Genomic DNA, 24,730 nt, shown 5'->3' with positions numbered 1-24,730 from the left:
GTCACTTTGTTCACTTAAAGGATAACCACCCTGCCTTTCTTAATGATGCTCATCTCGTTAAACCTGGATTAGAGAAAAGAGGCAAGCAGACCAGCAGTCGGAACCCGGCCAGAGCCCGTCCATGAGTTGGTCCAGCCACAGGAGAGGCTTCAAAGAAATATTATTATCTGCTGATCAGCTGATCTGGAGTCATCTAAGCCTTTCAGACCTGCCTTCCTTTGGGAACCCTGCTTTAGAGCATTAATTCCAGTTACAATCCTGATAAGCCAATAGAGATCTTGACCCTGTGGGTTCACTTCATTTGTTCAGATGGCATAATGTGCTGTTTCATTATCTGTGGAATTCTCCATCTCTAGAGAGGTCCATGGAGTTAAACCATTAATCCATTCAACGAACATTCTCTGTTTCTTCTAAGAGGAAGCCATTCTAAGTCCTGAGAATGAAGTCATGAATCAAATGCTCAAAATTGGGAGGGAAGACAGAAGCTACAGTACAAGAGGTGGGGGTGGGGGAGAGGCTGCCATTCACATATGTAACTTTGGCAAGTTCAACTACATGTTCAGCACTGGAAAAGAAGAGGAAGGGTAGTATTTAAACAAGGCTGGCAACTCTGCTCTCACCTCCACTCTCCTTTTGAGTCTAGATAGTCCTGCCTCTCACAGTGTGAAAATCTCTGCTGTAATGTGAGTCTCTAGAGTTCAGACAACTGTGGGTACTGGTCTTGTACTTTGTACGTTTTGGGTCCTAAATATAAGATACTGCCTTATTGGGTGCTCAGCCAAAGAAATAGCCAACTCTTCCAGTGCTGAGTGGCTTAAGTTGTCTTCAAGAGTAATTTTAACTTATGGGGTTTTCACTTTAAATGCTTTTCGTAGAAGCTAATGCCTCAGTGAGACTAGATTCCTCTATCATAACAGCCGAAGGGAAGACAGTCTGTGACATCATAAAATGGGAGCTTCTGAGCAGTCAGGACAGCTTTCCCAGAGGAGGCGACTGCCAGAGCTGGCTTTGGAAGAGTGAGTGGACATTAAACAATGAATGGAAAGTCTGGGGTGGGACTGGTGGGGAGGAGGAGGAGGAGGATGACGACAATGATGACCATGGTTGGAGACAGCAAGGAACTAGAACTGACAGGACTTTGGAAGTCAGAGGAAGAAAGGAATCAAGGAGGAGCTCTGAAGTCCTGGCTTGGACACCCGAGTGGGTAGTGAACCACCAAGATGAGCAACAGGCAGAAAACCAGTGATGGCGGAGGAATGACGTGTGCCATTTGGAGCACACTGAGTTGGGTGCCTGTGAGACACCAGAGTCAGCCATGTGACTAGAGATGAGAGGCAGGAGCTTCCATGGCAGAGTGGGAAGTCGCCGGTGATAAAAGGCATTGGAATGAGTGTGACAGCACCCCCCAGAGATGCACAGAAGGAAGAGGGCCAGAGATGGAACTTCAGAGACACCAACAAGCATGGATGGGCATGGAGAGAAGTAGGAGCAGCAAACGAAGGCCAAAAACAACAGTGTTCAGCAACTCAAAGAAGGGTTTTGAAGGAGGAGTGGGGATCCAGAGTGGGGCACCAGGGAGACAGGAAGAGGAAGTCTGAAGGCATCCACAAAGGGGCTGAGCATGTGCAGAGGTGGAGGGTGAGTGGAAGTCGGCAGTTTAATAGGGTGCCATGGAGCCCCTGGTCTCCCTCCTACTCAGTCAGTGGTCCACAGAGGCCAACACCAAGAGAACACCCCTGACCTCTAGAGAGCCTCTGATATGAATGTTTTAGCGCCCTTTCCAAGAGTTTTCTCTCCATCAGTCAGCCTCAAGTCCCCACCATCAGACTCCTGCAGGCAGGTCTCCTGGGAGAATGCGTTAACTAATTAATTAACAAATGAACACCCTGATCAATGTCATGACTGATGAGATTAGCTAACTTGTCTTCTCAAGTCCCTAAGGGGATTCACAGAGATCAGGAGGAAGAGGTGAGGGCACTAATTGAGGAACAAAGCAGGCAGACTCTGCTAGGGGTCTCCTTCCCCCCCCCCCCCCGCCCCACCTCCACCCCTAGAGCGGGGGCTCTTGGATTCAGGATCAAGGGAGCAGGGAGGGAGATAATGAGAACATGGTGTCCTCCCCACAAGTCCCATGGTTTTGAGTCTGACCAACTTGATCAATCTTGCTAGAGGAGGAAATTTAGATTGCGCTATGGACTAGCCCCTTTGTATAACATCCCACCACCCAACCCTGCTAGGTAGGCATTATTATTCTCCCCCATTTTATTCCCCTCTAACCAGATGTGATGGGAAGGATGTCTTAATACCAATTAGTATTCTAGATTTTTTTCTATATATAGTTACACAAATGCGCACACACACACATGCATGCACAATCTATTGTTTGAACTTGAATCATGGAAAATTCCACATATCTACAAGACTGGAGAAAAGAGCATAGTGGACCTCCATGTACCCATCACTCAGTTTCAACAGTTATTAATTCATTACTGATTTTGTATCTGTAACCACCCACTTTCCCCTCCTAGGTTGTTGGGAAGGAAATCATGGATTTACAAATATCATTTCACCCACAAATGTTTCAATGTGTACCACTAAAAGGACTCTCTTTAAAAACCATAATCAGGGTACCATTGTCATGCTAAATAACAAGTGACAATAATCTCTTTTTACCCTTAAATATCCAGTTAGTGTTCAGATTTCCCAATTGTCTCATAAATATTTTTCCCAGGTATTTTAATTGGAATCCAAATAGTTCATATTAGTTAATGTTTTTTAAGTCTCTTATAATCTATGCTGGTCCCATGTCCCTATCTCTTTTTTCATTCACAATTCATTTAAGAGCCAGAACATTTGCTCTCTAGTTTCCCATAATGTGGACTTGGCCGATTGTATTTCCCTAGTATAGTTTAACATGCTTCTCTGTACTCTGCATCTTCTGTAACTTTGCAGTTAGATCTAAAACCTTGATTGGATTCAAGTTTGATTTTTGTAACAAGATTTACTCATAAGTGGCTGTGGTCATCCAGTTGGAGGCACATACATCTTGTCTCTCTTTCTGGGATGTCAGCAGCCACTGATGCCCCATGCTCCATTTCTTCAGTAGAGGTTGCAAAATAGTGATGTGCTGATTCTATCACTTCTTCATTTATTAGCTAGGATACACCTGTTTAGAGGAACTCCCCTTCATCAACTGTTTCACTACCCAGAGATATATTTTCATTTAGTGAAGGCTGGGTAAGTGCTTGCTTCTTTTCCTTTACCCACCAGTTCTCAAAATAATGAGTTGTTTCCCTAGCGTCCTTTCAGTGAGACCAATGAGATACCAGTGAGGGGACCAGTGAGCTTTTGGAGGGTATTATTATGAACCCATAAATTAAGCCTATTTCATGTGTCCCAATCCATTGCAATTATTATCTTTCTGAGGCTCAAACTGTCCCATCTTTGGCCAAAAGAAACTATTCAAGTTTGCTCTGAGTCCTTTGGATAGAAACCCAGGAGCCCTTGAAAACTTCTTTGCTTTGAGGTATGCCATGATGTTCCAGTCTCCTATTGTACATTTCCTATCCCAGGACTGAACTTCAACAATTTCTCCAAGGAGCACCATCTTCTTTTTGTGAGAAATGATATTTCAAGACCACAGTCCAAGAATGCTGATTACTACTGAGTAGGTAATTGTTTCTAGGTCTTTTTGCTGGTTAAAGATAAGCGAGAAGGGGAAGGAGAGAGAGAGAAGGGGAGAGAGGAAGAAAGGAAGGGAGAGTATATCATGAGTTCATGCTATTACTTTCAATTCAGGACTACAAGGTTTCTTAATTTCATCAACAATACATCTATTTCCACACCCAACTCCCTAATTCCCAGTTCCTAACAACACCATAATTAGTATCCCAGAATGCCTGCACTACAGTCTCTGACTAGCAATACCAACAACAATACGACTACTGAAGAGAATTTAACATTCTTGTGGTTTTAATCTTTATACAGTACATGTCACTAGGGATATATAGTCAAATTACTAGTTGAACAGTAATTTAGAATTGTTTTCCGTGAGGTTTCTGCTGATAACATATAAAGTTAGGCTCAGTTATTTCATTTTGGCTTTTAGGAATTTTTAATTTCATTTCATTTTATATTAAGTCTTGATTCTTTTCCTGTTCTCTATAACAATTTAAATGTTTTATGTTTGTATTTTCATTGTTTTTAAGATGTAGACATATATCCTCCAGAAAGAGAAACATACTACATATACTTTTCCAACTTGATTCTTTGACCTAATGTTATATCCATGCGACCCCTCCATAGTATATGGAGCATATGGGTCTGTCAGTGGGACCAGATATTCCACAGTATTTTGTAGCTTGCCTTTTATCACCTAGTTCTCCAGGAGCTGCTTTTCCCCATCCCCCAAATGTCTTAGAAATACGATCAGATGCCCACTAGCTTTATGGGTAAGTCCTCATGGCAATACTTCTCAGGCTTTTGGTTTCATCCATCAGTGAAAGACTACACATACGTGGTCCACCAATTTTAGGTCAAATAACACAGAGTGTTAACAAATTTTGTAAACAAACAAACAAAAAAAAACCAATATTTTAAACTATTCCCACTTGTTTTAAATCTGTGAAAGGGATGATATTTGTCATTTTTTAACCCAGGATTTATATGCAGCTTGATGATGAATGGCTGGAGATCAAAGTGAGAGTCTCCATCAGTCTTGTCTTGTTTTTTCTCAACTATTACTTTTCACTCAGAAAATCTTAAACTCACATGTATTCAGTAGTTCTGATCGTTCTGGATGCTCATTGTGGAAAGTGTTTCTATTACTGCCTTGAACCACTTCCAAACTTAGCAGCTTAAGACAGTAATTTATTTCTCATGACTCTGTGGGTCAAGAACCTGTGCGGGCTTGGCCAGGCGGTTCTGCAGCTCCATGCCATGTGTGTCCAGCTGGTGGCTGGTCTGGGCTAGACAGCCCAAGAAGGCCCCACTCACATGCCTTTATGGGAAGTTAGGAGTGAAGCTTTGGGGAGAGAGGGCCCAGGTTTGAATCCCAGCTCTGCCACTTGTTACTACATGCATGGACCATTGGATAGATGACCAGAGTCAACCAGTCATGGATAATATTCTGAGAACTCCTGCCTCTGCATGACTTGGTAGAAGAATTCTTGGAATAGGGGGAGCACCTGGTTGGTTCAGTCGGTTAAGCATCCGGCTTCCGCTCAGGTCCTGATCTCATGGCTCATAAGTTTGAGACCTACGTCGGGCTCTGTGCTGTCAGCAGAGGGCCCACTTCAGATCCTCTGTCTCCTCTCTGCCTCTCTCTCTCTCTCTCTCTCTCTCTCTCTCAAAAGTAAATATACATCAAGAAAAAAAAAAGAGTCCTTGAAGTAGCTTGGGGTTTGGGGGGGGGGGGGGCAGGAGTGAGGATAAGGCCCAACTTTCACAAACTTCTTAAAGATATTTGTGACCATAAAAATTTTGAACTATTGATGTAAAGAAAGCACACCTTCGTTAACCATTCTGAATTGGCAACCTTGTAGAGGGTTCCTGAAAGAGGATATACCAGAGATTATAATCTGTGATGTAAAAGGAAGTTAAAATCGGATGCTTTGGGGTCCTCTATCTTTTTTTTTTTCTTTTTGACTAAAGCCCCAAGGTGAGGAAAATAGAGTATCTTCACTTCCTAAGTCAAAGTGCTAGACCCTCTATGCAGGGCATGCTGAGATGATGAAGCCTGTTCTGTCAACTTCAGGAATCACCCACCTCTATTCACAAAGGAAGGTGGAGAGGTCACAGGGGAAGGATTTCTTTGGAGAGAAGAATTGGGTTGTTTTGGCATTTTCCCTTCCCCTCACCTATAAGGGATACTGGGGGAGGGAAATTCTTTCCTCCCTTCAACCCAAAAGAGAGGAACTTCAAGGGTGCCCAACAGGGGTCAAATCTGAAGCATGATACAGGCCTAAGAAAACAAAAGAGAGGCTGAGCTCATTGGACTGAGAAAGTGGAGAGGGACAGGGCTGTGCATGTTTACCGATGACGGGGACAGGGATGTGTGAGTTTCCCCAAGGACCAGTGGACTCACAGAAGGAGGCTGCCTCATGCTATTGTAATGGGGACACCAGGCAAGAGAATTGCTTGTGCAAATCCAAGAGAGCTAGAGAAGGATTGTATTAGTTAGGATTTAGTTTGCTACAAGTGAGAGAAAATTTCTCTTAAGACTTAAAAGAGAAAGGAGTTAATTTCTCTCAGGCAAATGTAAGCAGGCCAGGGTTGGTATGGTGGTTCAAGTCATTAGGGATCCAGGATCCTTTGGTCTCGTTCTGCTGTACTCAACACATAGCTTGTACCAGACGGCCCAACGTGATTGTTCTAGCTCCATCCATTCCCTCTGCATTGCAGCCAGCTGTGAGAAAGGAGAAAAGCAGTCTCCCCAAATCTGGGGACAAGTCCCAGGAATTGCACACATGACTCTCACTAACATACTATTGGTGAGAACGTGGTTATAGGCCACGGCCAGCTACAAGGCTGGGAAATTTAATTACTCTAAGTTGTCATGTGTTCAGCTAGTTGGGGACTCTATTTCTGAGGAAGGGGGGAAAAACTGATATTGGGGAGTAATTAGTAGTCCCTGTCACATTGGTAGACTGCCCACAATTGAGAACTGAGTTGTAAAAGGCTGGGCATATGAGAGACATTACCCGGGTCAAAAGGAATTACAGGAAGTTCCCCGCAAGGGCATTACCAAACACATTCTCATAGTGCGTGTGACAGAATCAGCAGCAGTGCAGATGATAATTAAACTCACCATGTAGGGCTGTGCCTCCTTTTCACCAAATTGTCTCTCCCAGCAGACCTCAAGTCAGAATTCATGATCCGTAAGTGGCAGTGGAACCGGTAAAGTAGAGACAATAGAAGCCCCCTTTGCTCTACTCCAGGCTTGGGTCCAGACCAAAGTGAAGAAGGGAAGGAGCTGTAATTAGTAAATTAGGTAAGAGCTTGGATTTTTAAACTATTATTCTGCACTTTTACTTATTTATTTATTTATTTATTTATTAACAATTTAAGTTTATTTATTTTTGAGAGAGAGGGAAAAAGAATCCCAAGCAGGCTCCGCACAGCCAGTGCAGAGGCCAGGATGGGGCTTGAGCTCACGAACCATGAGATCATAACCTGAGCTGAAACCAAGAGCCTGATGCTTAACCAATTGAGCCACTCAGGTGCTCCTATTCTGTACTTTTAAATCACTAAAACAAGACTTGCTGTTATTTTTTTTTTAATTTTTTTAATTTTTTTTTTTTTTTTTTTTTGAGAGAGAGAGAGACAGAGTACAAATAAGGGAAGGACAGAGAGAGAGGGAGACACAGAATCTGAAGCAGACTCCAGGCTCCAAGCTGTCAGCACGGAACCCACCACGGGGCTGGAACTCACGAACCACAAGATCATGACCTGAGCTGAAGTCGGACGCTTAACTGACCGAGCCACCCAGGCGCCCCAAGACTTGCTGTTCTTATAGATGCCTGGAAGACTTTACAAAAAATCTAACAGTGGCAGTTCCTCAAAAATTTGAACACAGAGTTACCATATAACCCAGTAATTTTGCTTCTAGCTATGTGTGTACACAAAAGAATTGAAAACAGGTGTCCACACAAAAAACTGTCTATGAATGTTCCCAGCAGCATTATTCATAATAGCCAAGAAGTGGAAACAACCCAAATGTCTATCAACTAGTGAATGGATATGCAAATCATGGTATATCCATACAATGGAATATTATTCAGCCATAAAAGGAATGAAGTACTGAGAAAACTTGAAAATATTGTGCTAAGTGAAAAAAAGGCAAACACAAAGGTCACATATTGTATAATTCCATTTATATGAGACGTCCAATAGTCAGAGCACAGAGACAATTGATGAGTGGTTGCCAGGGATTGGGGGCATTGGCAAGTAACTGGGGAGTGACTTCTAATGAGTGTGGATTTTCTTTCTGAGATGATGAAAATGTTTTGGGGTTAGATAGTGGTGATTGTTGCTAAAACTCGTGAATATACCAAAAACCACTGAATCACACACCTTAAAAGCGTGAGTTTTGTGGTGTTTGAATTATATCTCAAGTTTTTAAAAATTTTAATCTAATACCAGTGAGAAAGTTATTAATCCTGCCTGAGATTTCACCTGGAGCTGGGGCAAGAACTAGTGCACGGCCACACCTGAAGGGACAATGGGAGAAAGAGCTGTTTTTTAATTGCACTCATGAGAGCCCAGTCCCTTCTATGTAATGGTTACATTTGTGAGAGCTTATCTAGGATCCTTTACATGAAAAACATGTGATCAGAGTGGTAGAAAGGATTAGGGGACTTCAGGTTCAGCTCCCACACGTAAAGAGCTTGGAGTCTGTCATTCCTATTCTTACATTAAGCAAAAACTGAGTCACCTGAAAATCTACTTTTTTTTTGAACCCAGCAGAGAACGAAGTCTGCAGGCCGACCGCTGTAACAAAGATGGTTGTAAACACCAGAAATTTATTTCTCGCAGTTCTGGAGGCTGAAAGTCTGAGATCAGTGCCAGTGTGGGCAGGTTCTGGTGAGAGCCCTCTTCCAGGTGGCAGACTGCCACTTCTCACTGGGTCCTCACGCGGGGTGGAAAGAGGGCAAGTGAGCTGTCTGAGTCCCTTCTATAAGGGCGCTAATCTCATTCACGAAAGTTCCACCTTCACAACCTAATAGACTCCCAAAGGCCTACCTCCTAACATCAGCACATTGGATGTTAGAGTTTTAACATATAATTGGGGGGAGGGGGAGATCAATGCAAATATTCAGTCTATAACAGCAGAGCAAACTGCCACCTTGAAATCTAGAGAAACAGGAAAATCCGGAGACACGTCTAAGATCTGCTTACCTGGAGCAGAAGCTGCTGGAGCCATAAACCAATAGGAAAATTTAAAGGTAATTTTGATGAATTTCTAGAGAGTGAGTGTAGACTAGCCTGAAAGTGAGAAACTTTGGGGGCCTTCAGTTTTAGGGGGGCTTCACACTTTTGTGGGCTTTACCTTCCATAACCCCATCAGGTTATCAGATGAAGATGTTATAAAAATCTCCTAATGACTCTGGCAGGGGCAGGGGAAGAGTAACCATTGTTACTCAACCCAGAGCGTTGCCCATAACAAAGACTATGCTCCAGGGAGAAAACCTACATCAGAGCCTCATCCCACCTGGGGGAAAGGCATTGCTCCCCCTTCAGCCCCCTCTAACCTCCAGTCTCACTTAGAGAGGAAAATCTATGCCAGTAGAGAATCACTTGTGAAGGTCATGGGCCAGAGGCATAACTCACATGAATGCTGAGCTCTCAATGAGGTCACAGAATGTTCTTCCCTCACACTTTACCACCTCTCCAACAGGGCTCCAGTAGAGTAACTGGAATTATTAGAAAGAGCTGCAAGATACATACCAACTTTCACTTCACAGATGAGGAGTACTTAGGGAAGCCCAAAGTCAAGAGAGAAGATAAATGGCACCTGTAGCTACAGGAAACATTAAACAGAGTCCACCTCCTAGCCAGAAATACATAATCCTCACACTAAAGGCTCAGTCCCTGTTACTCAATACAATATGTCTGGATTTCAACCAGAAATTCCAAGGCACACCAAAGGCAAGAAAAAAGTCTGAAGAGATCAAGCATCAGAACCAGACTCTGATATGACACAGATGTTGGAATTATCAGGCAGAGATTTTAAGATAACCATGATTCATGTTAAAAGCTCTAATGGGAGGGCTGCCTGGGTGACTCAGTCAGTTAAGCTTCTGACTCTTGATTTAGGCTCAGGTCATGATCTTACAGTTTGTGAGTTCGAGCCCTGAATCCAGCTCTGTGCTGATGGCGCAGAGCCTGCTTGGGATTCATTCTCTCTCTCTCTCTCTCTCTCTCTCTCTCTCTCTCTCTCTCTCTCCCTCCATCTCTCTCTCCCTCTCTCTCTGTCTCCCTCCCCTACTTGCTCTCTCTCTCTCTCAAAATAAATAACAACTCAACTTAAAAATAAAAGAGGCTCTAATGGGAAAAGTAGGCAACATGCAAGAAGAGATGGCAAATATAAGAGAGATAGAAATTCTAAGAAAGAATCAGGAGGAAATGCTAGAGATAAAAAACACTCTAACATCAATTAAGATTGCTTTTGATGGGCTCATAAGTGGATGCAACATGGCCAAGGAAAGAATCAGTAAGCTTGAAAATGGGTCAATAGAAACTTCCCAAATAGAAATGCAAAGACAAAACAAAGAACCAGAACAGAACATCTAAGAACCATGAAACAATCTCACAATTTTGAAATGTGTACCAGACGTGTAATTGGAATATCAGAAGAAGAAAGAACAGAGCTAAAGAAATATTTGAAATAATGCCAAGAACTTTCCAAAATTAATGACAGACACCAAACCACAGATCCAAAAATCTTGGGGAACAAGCAGAATGAATACCAAAAAAATGACACCTGGGCCTATCATACTCAAATTACAGAAAACTAAAGAGTGAATCTGGAAAAAGTCCAGAATGGAAAAAAAGACCTTACTCACAGAGGATAAGAACTACAGTCAACTTCTCACCAGAAACCAAGCAAGCAGGAGGAAAGCAGAATGAAATATCAAAGATGTTGAAAGAGAAAAGCCACCAACCTGGAATTCTATATTCTGCAAAATTATCCCTCAATAGTGAAGAAGAAATAGGCTTTCTCAAACAAATAAAAATTGAGGGAATATGTGGCTTGCCAGACCAGCCTATATGAAATATTAAACTATTTTCTTCCAGCAGTGCCTGGGTGGCTCAGTCAGTTGAACATCTGACTTCAGCTCAGGTCATGATCTCACAGTTTGTGAGTTTGAGCCCCACACCAGGCTCTCTGCTATCATCATGGAGCCCACTTCAGATCCTCTGTCTCTCTCTGTATATATATCTCCCCAACTCGTGCCCTCTCTCTCAAAAGAAAAAATAAATATTTAAAAAATATGTTCTTCCAGCAGAAGAAAATTGTACAGGACAGAAACTTGCATCCATACAAAGAAGGAAGAATAAATGAAGGTAAAAGAAAATCTCCTATTTTTATTTTTCTTCATCTTAAGAATTACTGTTTAAATTAATAATAATGGGGGGCGCCTGGGTGGCGCAGTCGGTTAAGCGTCCGACTTCAGCCAGGTCACGATCTCGCGGTCCGTGAGTTTGAGCCCCGCGTCGGGCTCTGGGCTGATGGCTCGGAGCCTGGAGCCTGTTTCCAATTCTGTGTCTCCCTCTCTCTCTGCCCCTCCCCCGTTCATGCTCTGTCTCTCTCTGTCCCAAAAATAAATAAAAAACGTTGAAAAAAATTAAAAAAAAAATAAATTAATAATAATGATATATTGGGTGGTTATAACATATGAATGAGTGAAGTAAATGGCAGCAGTATCCTTGGGGTGAGTGAGATGAATTCAGAGTACTCTGTTAGAATGTGCTTTCTCTGGGGCGCCTGGGTGGCGCAGTCGGTTAAGCGTCCGACTTCAGCCAGGTCACGATCTCGCGGTCTGTGAGTTCGAGCCCCGCGTCGGGCTCTGGGCTGATGGCTCGGAGCCTGGAGCCTGTTTCCGATTCTGTGTCTCCCTCTCTCTCTGCCCCTCCCCCGTTCGTGCTCTGTCTCTCTCTGTCCCAAAAATAAATAAAAAACGTTGAAAAAAAAATTTATATAAAAAAAAAAGAATGTGCTTTCTCTGTACAGGAGCTACACAGTGTGACTTGAATGTGGACTGCACTTAGTTAAAATGTGTTTTGGAAACACTAGGGCAACTGTAAAAAGTTTAAAAAGAAATATAATTAATATTATAATAGAGGAGATAAAATGAAACCTTATAAAATGCTCAGTTAAAACCAGATAAGGCAGAAGAAAAAGAAACAGAACAAATGCAACGAACAGACTACAGTTGTAAATGTGTTATTAATCTAGCTCTGCCAATAATCACTTTTAATATGAATTGTCTAAATATAACAATTAAGAGAGAAATTGTCAGAGTAGATTAAAAAAAAAAAAAAGACCCAACTGTATATTGTAAGAAACTTGCCTTAAATGTAAAGATTCAGAGAGATTAAAAATAAATGATCTGGTCCTGATATTGTCACTATCTAGCTCTGTGTTCTTAAATATACCTAGTATTTTTTTTAATGTTTTTTAATGTTATTTATTTATTTATTTATTTAATGTTAATTCATTTTTGAGAGACAGAGAGAGACAGAGTATGAGCAGGGAAGGGGCAGAAAGAGAGGGAGACACAGAATCTGAAGCAGGCTCCAGGCTCTGAGCTGTCAGCACAGAGCCTGCCTCGGGGCTCGAACCCACAAACCATGAGATCATGACCTGAGCTGAAGTCGGACGCTCAACCGACTGAGCCACCCAGGTGCCCCATAATGTTTTTTATTTTTGAGAGAGACAGAGACAGAATGTGAGTGGGTTAGGGGCAGAGAGAGAGGGAGACACAGAATCCGAAGCAGGCTCCAGGCTCTGAGCTGTCAGCACAGAGCCCAACATGGGGCTCGAACTCACAAACTGTGAGATCATGACCTGAGCCAAAGTCTGAAGCTCAACCGACTGAGCCACCCAGGCTCCCTAAATGTACCTAATATCTTTAAAATAAGATTCCTATTTTTTTCTTAAGCTATCTTGCAAACCACTACTCTACAGAAGAATGCAATCTGCAAAGACAAGAAAATGTTTACACACATCATAAAGACAAAAACAATGAAACTAACACTGTATGTTAATTATACTTGAAGAAAGAAAGGGAGGAAGGAAGGAAGGAAGGAAGGAAGGAAGGAAGGAAGGAAGGAAGGAAGGAAGAAGGAAACGAAGGAGGAAATGAGAGAAAGAAGGAAGGAAGGAAATTGTCTCTGCAAAGAGCATTGAGTCAGCTTGTGAGTACATATACCTTCCTATAAAAATTGTATATCCTATGAAGTATAACATGACTAGCTAAAAAAAAAAAATGCATAGTATGGAAGGTTTCATCTGATTATTTGGAGCACCTGAGAAATAGGACAGAAGGAAGCATAAAGGTTGCCATGTTTTTAGCATAGCTACCAGGGAGGGGAAAATAATGGGATGGAAAAGATATACTATTCTAACAGTATCCAAAAGAAAGATGTAGGCGCCTGGGTGGCTCAGTCCATTGAGCTTCTGACTCTTGATTTTGGCTTAGGTCATGATCCCAGGGTCATGGAATGGAGCCTGCTCAAGATTCTCTCCCTCTACCTCTCTCCCCCACTTGTGTGCTCTCTCTGTCTCAAAAAGAAAGAAAAGAAAGATATAGTAGCTATATTAATTTCAAACAAAACAGGTTTCAGGACAAGGAAAATTATCAGGAATAATATGAGACATATAATAATACAGGAGTCTGTTGTCTAAGAATACAAAACAATCCTTAATGTGAAGGCACCTAACAAGAAAGCATCAAAATACATAAATCAAAAACTGATAGGACTGAGTGGGAAATAGACAAGTTCACTGTTACAGTTTGTTTGATCAGTACCCCTGTTTCCAGTAACTGATAAATAAAGCAGACAGAAAATCATAAGGACATGTGGCTTGAACAGCATTATCAATCACCTCAATCTATTTGACATTTCTAGAGTACTCCATCCAACAAGAGCGGAATATGCATTCTTCTCAAACTTATGTGGAACATTCACCCAAGACCACATTCTGGACCATAACACATAACTTAACAAAATAGGTTTGGTATCTTCATGAAGAAACTGCAATACTCTGATAAAAGAAGGTAAAGAAGATGTAGATAAATGAAGAGATATTCCATGCTCATGGATTAGAAACTCAGTATTGTTAAGATGTCCATTTTCCCAGCTTAATTTATAGATGCAATGCAATCCTAATCCAAATCCTAGGAAGTTATTTTGTAGATATAACCAAAATTCATTCTAACATAGTGGAAAGGCAAAACATCTAGAGTAGCCAAAACAATCTTAAAAAAGAAGAACAAAATTGGGGAACTCACCTACCCAATTTCAAGACATACTATAAATCTCAGTAATCAAGATAGTGTGGTATTGGCGAAAGAATAGACATGTTAATTCATGGAACAAATTAGGAAACCCAGAAATAGGCTTACACAGATAGAGTCAACTTATCTTTGACAAAAAAGGAAAGGAGATCCAGTAGAGCAAAAACAATCTTTTTAACAAATGGCGCTGGGACAACAGGATGTCCACATGCAAACAAAAATGAACCTAGACCCAGATTTACACTTTTCACAAAATGTAACTCAAACTGAATTACAGACCTAAATGTAAAATTCAAAACCAAAAACATCTAGAAGAAAACAGGAGAAAATCTAGGTTTGGCAATGAGTTTCCAGACACAACACTAAACTCGTGAGCCATGAAAGAAAATTTATTAAAATTGAAAAATCTGCTTTGTGAAAGACAACCACAAACTGGAAGAAAATATTTGCAAAACACACATCTGATAAAAGGCTTGTGCTCAGCATACGCAAGGAATTCATAAGCTCCATCATAAGAAAACAAACAACTCAGTTTAAAATGGGCAGAAGATCTGAGCAGACACCTCAACAAAAGACACATAGATGTCAAATAAGCATATGAAAAGATGCTCAACATCATTTGTCATTAGTAAGTTGCAAAATAAAACAACAATGAGATGCTAGTACATACCTTTAGAATGGCAAGACTCCTAGCTGACAATATAAATCACTGGTGAGGGTATGAAGCAAAGGGACTTCTAATTCATTGCTAGTGGAAATGCAAAATGGTACAGCTACTTTGGAAGACAGTCTGGCAGTTTCTTACAAAATTAAGCATAGTCCTACCATTCTATCCAGCAACTGTGCTGCTAGAGATTCATCCACTGTATTCGAAAACTTGTGCACACACAAAAATCTGCATAGGAATGTTTATAGCACCTTTATTCAGAATTACCAGAAAAGGGAAGCCACCACGATGTCCTCCAATAGGTGAATGGATAATCAAACCATGGCACATACATACAGTGGGACATTATTCAGCAATCAAAAGAAATGAACAATCCAAGCCATAAAAGACATGGATGAATCTTAATTATATATTACTAAGTGGAAGAGTCTACAAAAGGCAAAACACTTTGATCAAAAAGAGGTGGTAAAGACATTGGTGGTTGTGAGGTTTGGGGGAAATGGAGGAAGTGACACTGGAGACTTTTTTAGGGTGAAGAAATTATTGTATACGATACTGTAATAGTGAATGAATGATACCATGCAATTGTCAAAACCCACAGAACTTTATAGCACAAAGAGTGAGCTTTAATGTATGTAAAATTTTTAAAAATTCATTTAAGGGGGATCCCAGGATAGAATGTAGAATGTGACAAAAGAAGCCTAACTGTTTTACCCATGTATGAAGCAACTTCATTGAAGGGGGTGGAAGGAAAAGGTGCTGACCTAACTTTGGAAATTAGTAGTTTTGTGATTATAGGCACAAGAAAGTGTACATAAGCCCTGTACTCTAGTTGATAAAGTTGTTCCCTCTGGGGGTATGGGATAACAATTCTGGTGCCACTATACACATACACTGGATTTGAACAATAAGTAAATGGTAGTTTATGGTGGGGGCCAGGATCCTCACTATTTGAGTGGGAAGGGCAAGAGGGAGGGCCAAGAGAACCCTAAAGAGACAGGACTACTAAATGTAATATGTATCTTGAATGGGATTCTGAAATCAGAAAAGGACATTAGGTCAACGCTAAGGAAATCTGGATGAAGTACCAACTTTAGTTAATCATGAATCAATTTTGGTCGGTTAACTGAGTATACTATATTAGTGTTAGCTGTTAATAATAAGGAGATGTGGAGTGTATGTGAACTCTCTGTATGATCTTTGCAATAGTTCTGTAAATTTAAGTTGTCCTAAAATAAAAGTTTACATTTAAAAAAAATTGTAGAGAGTTCCTTTGAACTGTAATTAGAATGATTTAAGTTTATATTTCATCTATGTATTCTGGTAAAATAATAAGTGAAACAATAATAGTGAATGCTAAAATTTTGAAGAAAGGATTGGGGAAAATTATAATGAGATACCACTGCACCCATTAGGATGACTAACATTTCTTAATTTGACATGAGAGATGATGTTGGTGATGATGTGGAGACACTGGAACTCTCATACAGTGCTGATGAAAATGTAAAAATGATACCTCTTTGGAAAACTGTTTGACAGTTTTTTTGTAAGTTAAACATGATCCAACAGTTTAACTTCTAGGTGTTTCCACAAGAAATATGAAAGCCTACATACACACAAAGACTTGTTCATGAATGCTCATACAAGTTTTACTCATAATAGCCCCAGGCTGGTAACCGCCCAATTAGGTGGATGACTAAACACATTGTGGTTGGTGTTTTTATACACTGGAATACTACTCAGGATTAAAAGGGAACAAACCTACTGACACATGCAACAAAGTAGATCAATATCAGAAATATTATACTGAGTGGAAGAAGCCAGCCAGAAAAGTACATACTATGTGATTCCATTTTTATGGAACTCAAGGAAAGACAAATCTAATCTATGGTGATAGAAAGCAGAGCAATGGTTACTTGGGGCCAAAGATGGGAGGTGGAAATTGAGATGGGGCAAAAGGGGACTTGTTAGAATAATGAAAATATTCCATATTGACTGTTGTGGTTATACAGGTGTACATGTTTATTGACACTCATCCAACTGTAAACTTAAAATGTATACCTTTTATTGTATATAAATTATTTTGTAATGGAGTTGATTTTTAAAAAAGGAGTAGATGACAAGTTGGAAGATGATGGAATTAAGCTTATACAAAACTGGCATCCCAAGAAGAAGACCAAAGAAATTGAGAAAAAAAAAAAAAAAACTTTAAAAATACAATTCCAGAAGTCCTTTTAAAAAAAACTAAAAGCCTCAAACCACAGCCTGACAGACCCTTCATATCCCAGGAATATTTGATGTGGAAGAATCAACACTGAAATTAGAAGGTCTACTGAGCACCAAAGAGAAATAAGAAATATTTGAGGCCTTCCGTGTAAAAAAAAAAAAAAAAAATCACCATGATGGGAGAAATTAGGGCTGGCCACGTGGTTCTCCACTGCAGCACCAACCTGGGTAACAGCTGGGCAATGCCTACAAATTCCTCAGTGAAGTAAAAAATCTGTACCCTTCCAATTCTTCTTTCAAAAATAAAAGCAAACAAATAATTTTGAACATACAGGGAACATAAGGCCCAGAAGCCTTATTAAAGAAGCTGTAGGCAATCCCAGTCAAATGCAAGATGAACAGGAAAAAAAGACTAGGGGTGAGGACTGAATTTTTTTTAAGGTAGACTCACTCCTGTAACAACTTTAGAAATCATGTACATTTTATTAGCCATGATAACTTAGAAATAATGTAACTAATAAGTGCCTGGAGGAGAAGAGGACAGAAGGCATGGACTAGTTTAGCTGTACTGAGTAGCTCGTCTTTTATAACCTGAGTTCAAACGGTATTAAAACTGATAAGTCAACTAACAGATGTAAACGGGTTTTAAGGGTATAAAGTTATATAAGGACAGGTAAAGGATATTTAAAGGATATTTAGACATACATGCTAGAAGAGCTAACAACCACAGTACAATACAATTAACGAAAAATTGGTGATAGAAGGGAGAAACTTGATAGGCAAGCTGGGAAGAGGTAGACACATACTAACTTTTTGATTGTACATAATCAAGAATTGATCATTGCTATCTGAAGAAAAAGAAGATTATTTATATAAAATTAAACCACTATGACTTTGAAAACACTAGTCATTAAAATAACTAAAAGTCAACTAAAAAACCTTTCAAATCATCAGGAGATGTGTGACAAAATGAAATAGAGAAAACACAAATCACATAATAATAAGATTTTTAAAGGAATGAACAACACATATTGTAACATAAAAGGCTATTAAAAACATCAAGTGAATCAGTTGTTTTGAATAAATTCAAATGGATAAACTTATTAAAATGAAAATACTCAGACAAGATCACAAAGCAAAACTCAGCCATTTGCAGGAATGAGCAGACACAAAACGTGATAACCAAGGAAGTTTAAAATCGAGATATGGGGTAAAATTCTGGGCTATATAAATAAAAAGAAAGAAAAAATTATCACTTAATAGAATTCAGGGCAAAAAAAACACATTAAATGGGGGCAAATAAAGGCAATTTATAGTAAGGAGAAAACTATCCAAGGAAAGCCTTATATATATTCATATACCAATTACAATACCATTCAAATTCACAAAGCAAAAAATATAAAGAAATAAAAGAGGTAGAAATAGGAGACTTTATCTCCACCTATGACAGATAAAGTTCATAAAATAATAAATAAGCTGAGAGAAGACCTACATAAAATATTTAAGACACATTTAATGCATTGAGCTCACAGAACGGATAGTCAGTATCTTCTCAAGAACCGCACAAGATATAACATTCTCCAGTAGCAGTACATGGAAACTAACAATAAATGACAAAACTAGAAAGCAAAGGAAAACAAGCAACCATCACAACTGTTAAATCAAACAGGAAATCGAAACAAAAATCATAGAATATATAGAAAATAACCATAATGAAACACTTCATATACAGACTTATGAGATATGAATAAAATAGTGTAGAGAGAAAAATTCATAGCTAAAGACATGAATATTTATAAATACTAGGGGCACCTTGACTGGCTTTTGATCTCAGGTTTGTAAGTTTAAGCCCCATGTTGGGTGTAGAGATTACTTAAAAATATAAATACTAAAAAATGAAAATTAATCTAATTCAAGAAATTAGAAAATAATAGAATAGGGGTGCCTGGGTGGCTCATTCGGTTGGGCGTCTGACATCAGCTCAGGTCATGATCTCACACTCTGTGAGTTCGAGCCCCACGTCGGGCTCTGTGCTGACAACTCAGAGCCTGGAGCCTGCTTCAGATTCTGTGTCTCCCTCTGTCTCTGCCCCTCCCCTGCTCATGCTCTGTCTCTCTCTGTCTCAAAAATAAATAAAAACATTTAAAAAAATTTTTTAAAGAAAATAATAGAATAAACACAAGGAGGGCAGAAAGAAAAACTAATATAGATTTTGATGTATCAGAAAGGAAAAAATTATAAGAAGTAAGCAGGGTTATTTAGGATGAAAAACAACCTAATCAAGAAAAAAAAATGAGAAAGCATAAAAAAGACAAAGAGGAGTGATGAGAATAATCTCAGACTTAGAGAAAACTAAAATAATTATATGTCGTATTTGTTCAGTTTCAAAATGACATAAGATGACTTTCCAGGAAAACATGAATGTCTAATACTAACCTTAGAAAAGAGAGAAATATCTAAACAGAACATTAGTTAGAAAACATTAAGTTTTAAAGATTTAGTCAGCTGTCTTCCACCAAAAAGGCTGACATGTTTTCCCAGGTAGAATTGAACCAAAATGTTAAGGAACTCTAATGCTTTACATTTTTTTTCTGGAAAATTAAAGAATATGGTTCTGAAAGTTCACGCATTGAGGTTCTCCCTTTTTTTCAAACAGCAACAATGGACAAAATCCACGAATGGAAAATTTAACAAGCATGGCCAATTTCAAAAATAAATTAAATATCTCCATGCAGTGGGAACACAAGGTGTAAACCTCAGCTACAGAAGCTGGCAAACTGGGCTCGGGGCCTGCCAGGGCAGCTGGGATTTTTCTCTTTTGTAGGGTCACCGAGTCTAAGCAGGACCCTATGCAGCCAGGGTCATCACCGGAAAACAGAGGCTGCACCAGGGCTCCTACATCTGTGACAGGAAGGCTGAAAAACCATTGCCAACTGAGCCTGGTACAAGGCTTGCATGAAGCTGTGGTCCTAGGGAGGCAAAGAACACAGCATGGTTCATGACCAGGAATTAAATCAAGCTATCCACTGACAGCCTGACAGCATATTTGCCATTGCTTCAATATCACCATGGGGCAGGAACTGCCAGATAAGACCTGTTGAGGACTAAGAGAGCTGGGTGGATCCACTGGGCTGGCTGGTAGGAGAGTGAAGAAAGGGGGGCAGGGAGGGGAGTGATGACAAAATCGTTTCTATGACACCAAGACTAAAAGAGATTATTATACATTAAATGTGTTCTTTAGCAAGAAAAATGAGGAAAGCTGTGGGGTTCAAGACACGATAAAACCGTTAACTTTTTATGTACAAAAAAAGTGAAACAAATTATAGGAATCAGTATTAGGTGGGCTTTATGTTAATTGGGCAGTTAAATCATGTTAAGATTCTTGTTTTGTGACTAGGCTTTCTATAAGATTAATTATTTCTGCTAAAACTTGAAGGCCAACCATTAGAAAAACAGAAATACAGTCAGCACAAAAGGAAGTAAAAGAATGCAGAAAACCTTATCAATCCAACAGAAAGCAGGAAAGAAAATGAAGCAGAAAAAAAGACGGTAAACAAAACACAAAACAATGTTAAATATAAATCCAACTGTCCTATTTATCACAATATATGTAAATAGGTTATATTAGTTTTCCAGGTCTGCTATAACAAATTACCACAAACTTGGTAGCCTAAAACAACTAAAATTTACTCTTTCAGTGTGCTGGAAGCCAGAAGTCCAAAATCAAGGTCTCAGCAAGGTCATGCTCCCTGAAGGCTCTAAGAGAGAACCCTTCCTTTGCAGCTTCCACCTTTGACTTGTGGGTACGTAATTCTTCTTCTTTTTTTTCATATTTATTTTATTCATTTTGAGATAAAGAGAGAGTGCACAAGCAAACAGGGAAGGGGCAGAGAGAGAGGACCACAAGCAGGCTCTGCGCTGCCAGTGCAGAGCCCAACGTGAGGCTTGAACTCACAAACCGTGAGATCGTGACCTGACCCAAAATCAAGAGTCAGATATTCAATGGACTGAGCCACCCAGGCACCCTGTGGCTACATAATTCTAATCCTGCCTCCTTCTCATGGCCTTCTTTCTTTGTCTGTCCCTTGTGTGTCTCTTATAAGGACACGTGTCATTGGGTTTAGGGTCCATCTGGATAATCCAGGATGATCTCATCTCAAAACCCTTAGCTTACATCCACAAAGATCCTTTTTCCAAATGTGGTCACATTCACAGGCTCTGAGGTCAGGAAATGGACATCTCTTTTTAGGGGTCACCATTCAGCCCACTACACAGGTTAATTTACCAACTATACAAAAAGAGACTATCAAATTGGATTTTTAAAATCCAGCTACACACCAATCACAAATGATATACCTAAAGATAAATAAATCACCTATAATGACTGAAAAGGAAGGGAATATATATATATATATATGTATATATATATGTATATATATATACACACACACATACATACACACACACACACGCTGAGGAAATGCTAATAAAAAAGTTGATATAGCAATATCAATACAGACAACTTATAACTTGCATTTTCACTTTTTTCTCCAGTGTCTTTGATGAACAGTGCTTAATTTTATAGAAGTAAATGTATCAATATTTTCTTTCTAGTTAACACTTTTTGTTTAAGATATTCTTTTATCTCCCAAAATCAGAATAATATTTACTATATTTTATATCAAAACTTATAAAGTTTTTCTCTTGACCTGTAAGTCTGGGATCCATCTGGGTTAATTATCTGTGGTGTGAGGTAGGGATGAGTTCCATTTTTTTTCCCAATATGAACATTTTTTTTTTTTCAGATCCATTTGTGGAATAATCCTTCTTTTCACCACTGATCTGCCATGACAGATAAGTGAATCTGTTTCTGGAATCTCTATTCTATCCAGTGTTCAATTTTTTTATCCCTGCCCCTATACCATGTTATCTTGATAACTATAGCTGCATAATAAGTCCCAATTGCTGATAGGACAAGTCTCTCCTCCGTACTTTGTGTCTCTAGAAGATATTGACTTATTTGGGCTTATCACTCTTCTATATAAATTAAGAGACAATAAAGATCTAAATAAAGAAATCTATTATTTTTATGAATAGGATAATAACATAAAGATGCCAGTTCTCCCCAAAATGATTTATAGATTCAATAAAATTATAATCACAATCCCAGCAAGGTGTTCATGGAACTTGGTAAGCTGATTCTAAAATACATGTTCTCTTTGATCCAGCAATTCTGTTTCCAGTAAAATATATTCTACATATACTTGCACATGTAGGCAAAGTGAATGTACAAAGAAATTCACTGTAGCATTGTTTATACCAGAAAAAAAAAAAGGTTGGAAACAACTTAATATCAACAAAGATGGAACTGATTAAATAAATTATGGAACATCCATACAAAGAAATACCATAAAAATATTTTTAAAGACCAAGCCAGCTCCATGTACATATATATTATGAGCTCCCACATACATTGTTAAGTGAAAAAGAGCAGAATATACAGCCACTCTGGAAAACAGTGTGGAGGCTCCTCAAAAAATTAAAAATAGATCTACCCCGTGACCCAGCAATAGCACTGCTAGGAATTTACCCAAGGGATGCAGGAGTACTGATGCATAGGGGCACTTGTATCCCAATGTTTATAGCAGTGCTTTCAACAGTAGCCAAATTATGGAAAGAGCCTAAATGTCCATCAACTGACAAATGGATAAAGTAGATGTGGTTTATATATACAGTGGAATACTACTTGGCAATGAGAAAGAATGAAATCCTGCCATTTGCAGCAACATGGATGGAACTGGAGGGTATTATGCTAAGTGAAATAAGTCAGGCAGAGAAAGACAGATACCATATGTTTTCACTCATATGTGGATCCTGAGAAGCTTAACAGAAGACCATGGGGGAGGGGAAGGGGAAAAAAAAAGTTGCAGAGAGGGAGGGAGGCAAACCATAAGAGACTCTTAAATACAGAGTACAACTGAGGGTTGATGGGGGCTGGGGGAGAGGGGAAAGTGGGTGATGGGCATTGAGGAGGGCACCTGTTGGGATGAGCACTGGGTGTAGTATGAAAACCAATTTGACAATAAATTATATTTAATATAAAAATAAAATAAAAAGAATAATTTATTTTTTTAATTTTTTTAATTTTAGAGAGAGAGTACAAAGGGAGAAGAGCAGAGAGAGAGAGAAGCATGAAGCCCTATGCGAGCTTGATCCCATGACCCTGGGATCATGACCTGAGCCAAAACCAAGAGTCAGATGCTCAATCAACTGAGCAACCCAGGTGCCCCACGAGAACAATAATTTAAATTATGCTTTTAAATTATTACTTTTAGTTATTATCATTAATATCACTAGTATTTATGGAACATTTATTATGAGACAGACGCTTTTCTATGTGGCAGAACATGGATGAGATAGTTTTACCCCAATGGAATGTTGATAAGTGGCATAGCATTCATCTACCACCACCAGGGGGGAGGTCAGTGCGATGGAGGCAGTACACACTTATATTTACCTTGGAGAATTCAGCCCTGTGTTCAGGAAGAGGGAGGCAAGCAGGAAGAGGGAAGGCAAACAGTAAATAGTGTGGAAAGTCCTATTCACCATTCCACTCAATGAACACATGGTCAAAAGGAGATGGATCCATGAAAGAGATCAACACTGAAATAGTAATTAAAAGACATTGACAAGGGGTCTCAAAGGAGAAGAACAGGTATGATAAAAGTCTCTGACAAAAGAGATTATTTATTGGGACACTTGTTTGCAAGTAGCAAAAACAAAACCCAAACTGCCTTAAACAAAAAGGCCAATTTATCGGCTCACACATGAAAAGCCTGTACTTCAGGCATGGTTGGATCCAGTCATTGGGCCTGCCCTTCCATGTTTTGGTTCTGCTTCCATCCTAACAGGACTCAACCTCAAGCAAGCTCTCCTCTTCAGCTGCCTCCAGCAGATCCAGCAATTTATCCTTCCTGTTTAAACCCTCATTTGCAAGAATTCTGATAGGAGCCCAGGCTATGTTTGGGTAACATGCCCACCCCCTGGAATGGGAATGCAGTTAATTCCAAATAGTTCAGCCACATAGACTGAAGTAGATGGAAGAAAAACAGACCTGTTTTTAATAGAATGAGTGTGAAGAGATAGATGCTGAGCACACAAATCCTACAGATGTCTACAATTGGAGCTTAACCTAGCCTGGAAACCCAGGAGTGGCTACTTTGCAAAGTGGAATTTAATATGAAGATTTAGAAAATTCTACCAAATATGCAAATATTTACCACTCTTCTGAACAAAGATTCTTGGTGCCTTTTATTGCTTCTGTCTTTCTGTGACATTAGTGAAGGGTCTCCTATATTGGGAAGTGGCAGAGGAAGAGGCACAAAGCCTTGTCTTTTATTTTTGCCTTTGCCTTACATCTATCCCCAAGTATGGGAACAATGTCTTATTATTATTATATTCCTAGAACTTAGCCCAGGGCCTGGTCTGTAGAGGGGAATTGATAAGTGTTTGACAATCGATGGTAAACTGATGAATAAAATGTAATTTCTAAGAGTATGTTTTGTCATCAGATTGCTAAACTACATTCTCACAATGAGCTATTTTGTCTTTCCATTACGCTTGCCATTCTTTTTGCTGGTCTCTGGCTCTTCTGCCCCTCAGTTTTGTATCCTGGTTCCCCGTAACCACTTCAGGCTATTTATGTTTTGAGGACTCATTTCAACTCTCTGTTAGAGATTCCTCATTCTTCCATAGAGGTTGAACCCTCAGTTTTGATCCAGGTACATGGATGTCAGCTTAAAAAGTAGATTTT

General features: G+C 39.5%; 1 long non-coding RNA gene across 5 annotated transcripts; it reads left to right on the top strand.

Annotated features, from left to right (window-relative positions):
* The first annotated feature begins 352 nt into the window (after window positions 1-352).
* LOC131518962 (uncharacterized) lies at window positions 353-22,818 on the top strand. 5 transcript variants are annotated; one of them, XR_009265387.1, is made up of 6 exons: window positions 353-1,016; window positions 3,573-3,667; window positions 6,852-6,991; window positions 11,007-11,067; window positions 20,616-20,716; window positions 21,723-22,818. It is a non-coding gene; the product is annotated as an uncharacterized LOC131518962 (long non-coding RNA). The 5 variants fall into 5 exon arrangements; XR_009265386.1 differs by having other exon boundaries at window positions 3,573-3,671; XR_009265384.1 differs by having other exon boundaries at window positions 355-1,016; window positions 6,855-6,991.
* Window positions 22,819-24,730: the final 1,912 nt, after the last annotated feature.

The sequence above is a fragment of the Neofelis nebulosa genome, chromosome 8 (assembly GCF_028018385.1).
Source record: "Neofelis nebulosa isolate mNeoNeb1 chromosome 8, mNeoNeb1.pri, whole genome shotgun sequence".
Lineage (NCBI taxonomy): Eukaryota > Metazoa > Chordata > Mammalia > Carnivora > Felidae > Neofelis > Neofelis nebulosa.
The sequence above is the reverse complement of the archived record's forward strand: the minus strand, read 5'-3'. Positions and strand labels throughout refer to the sequence as shown.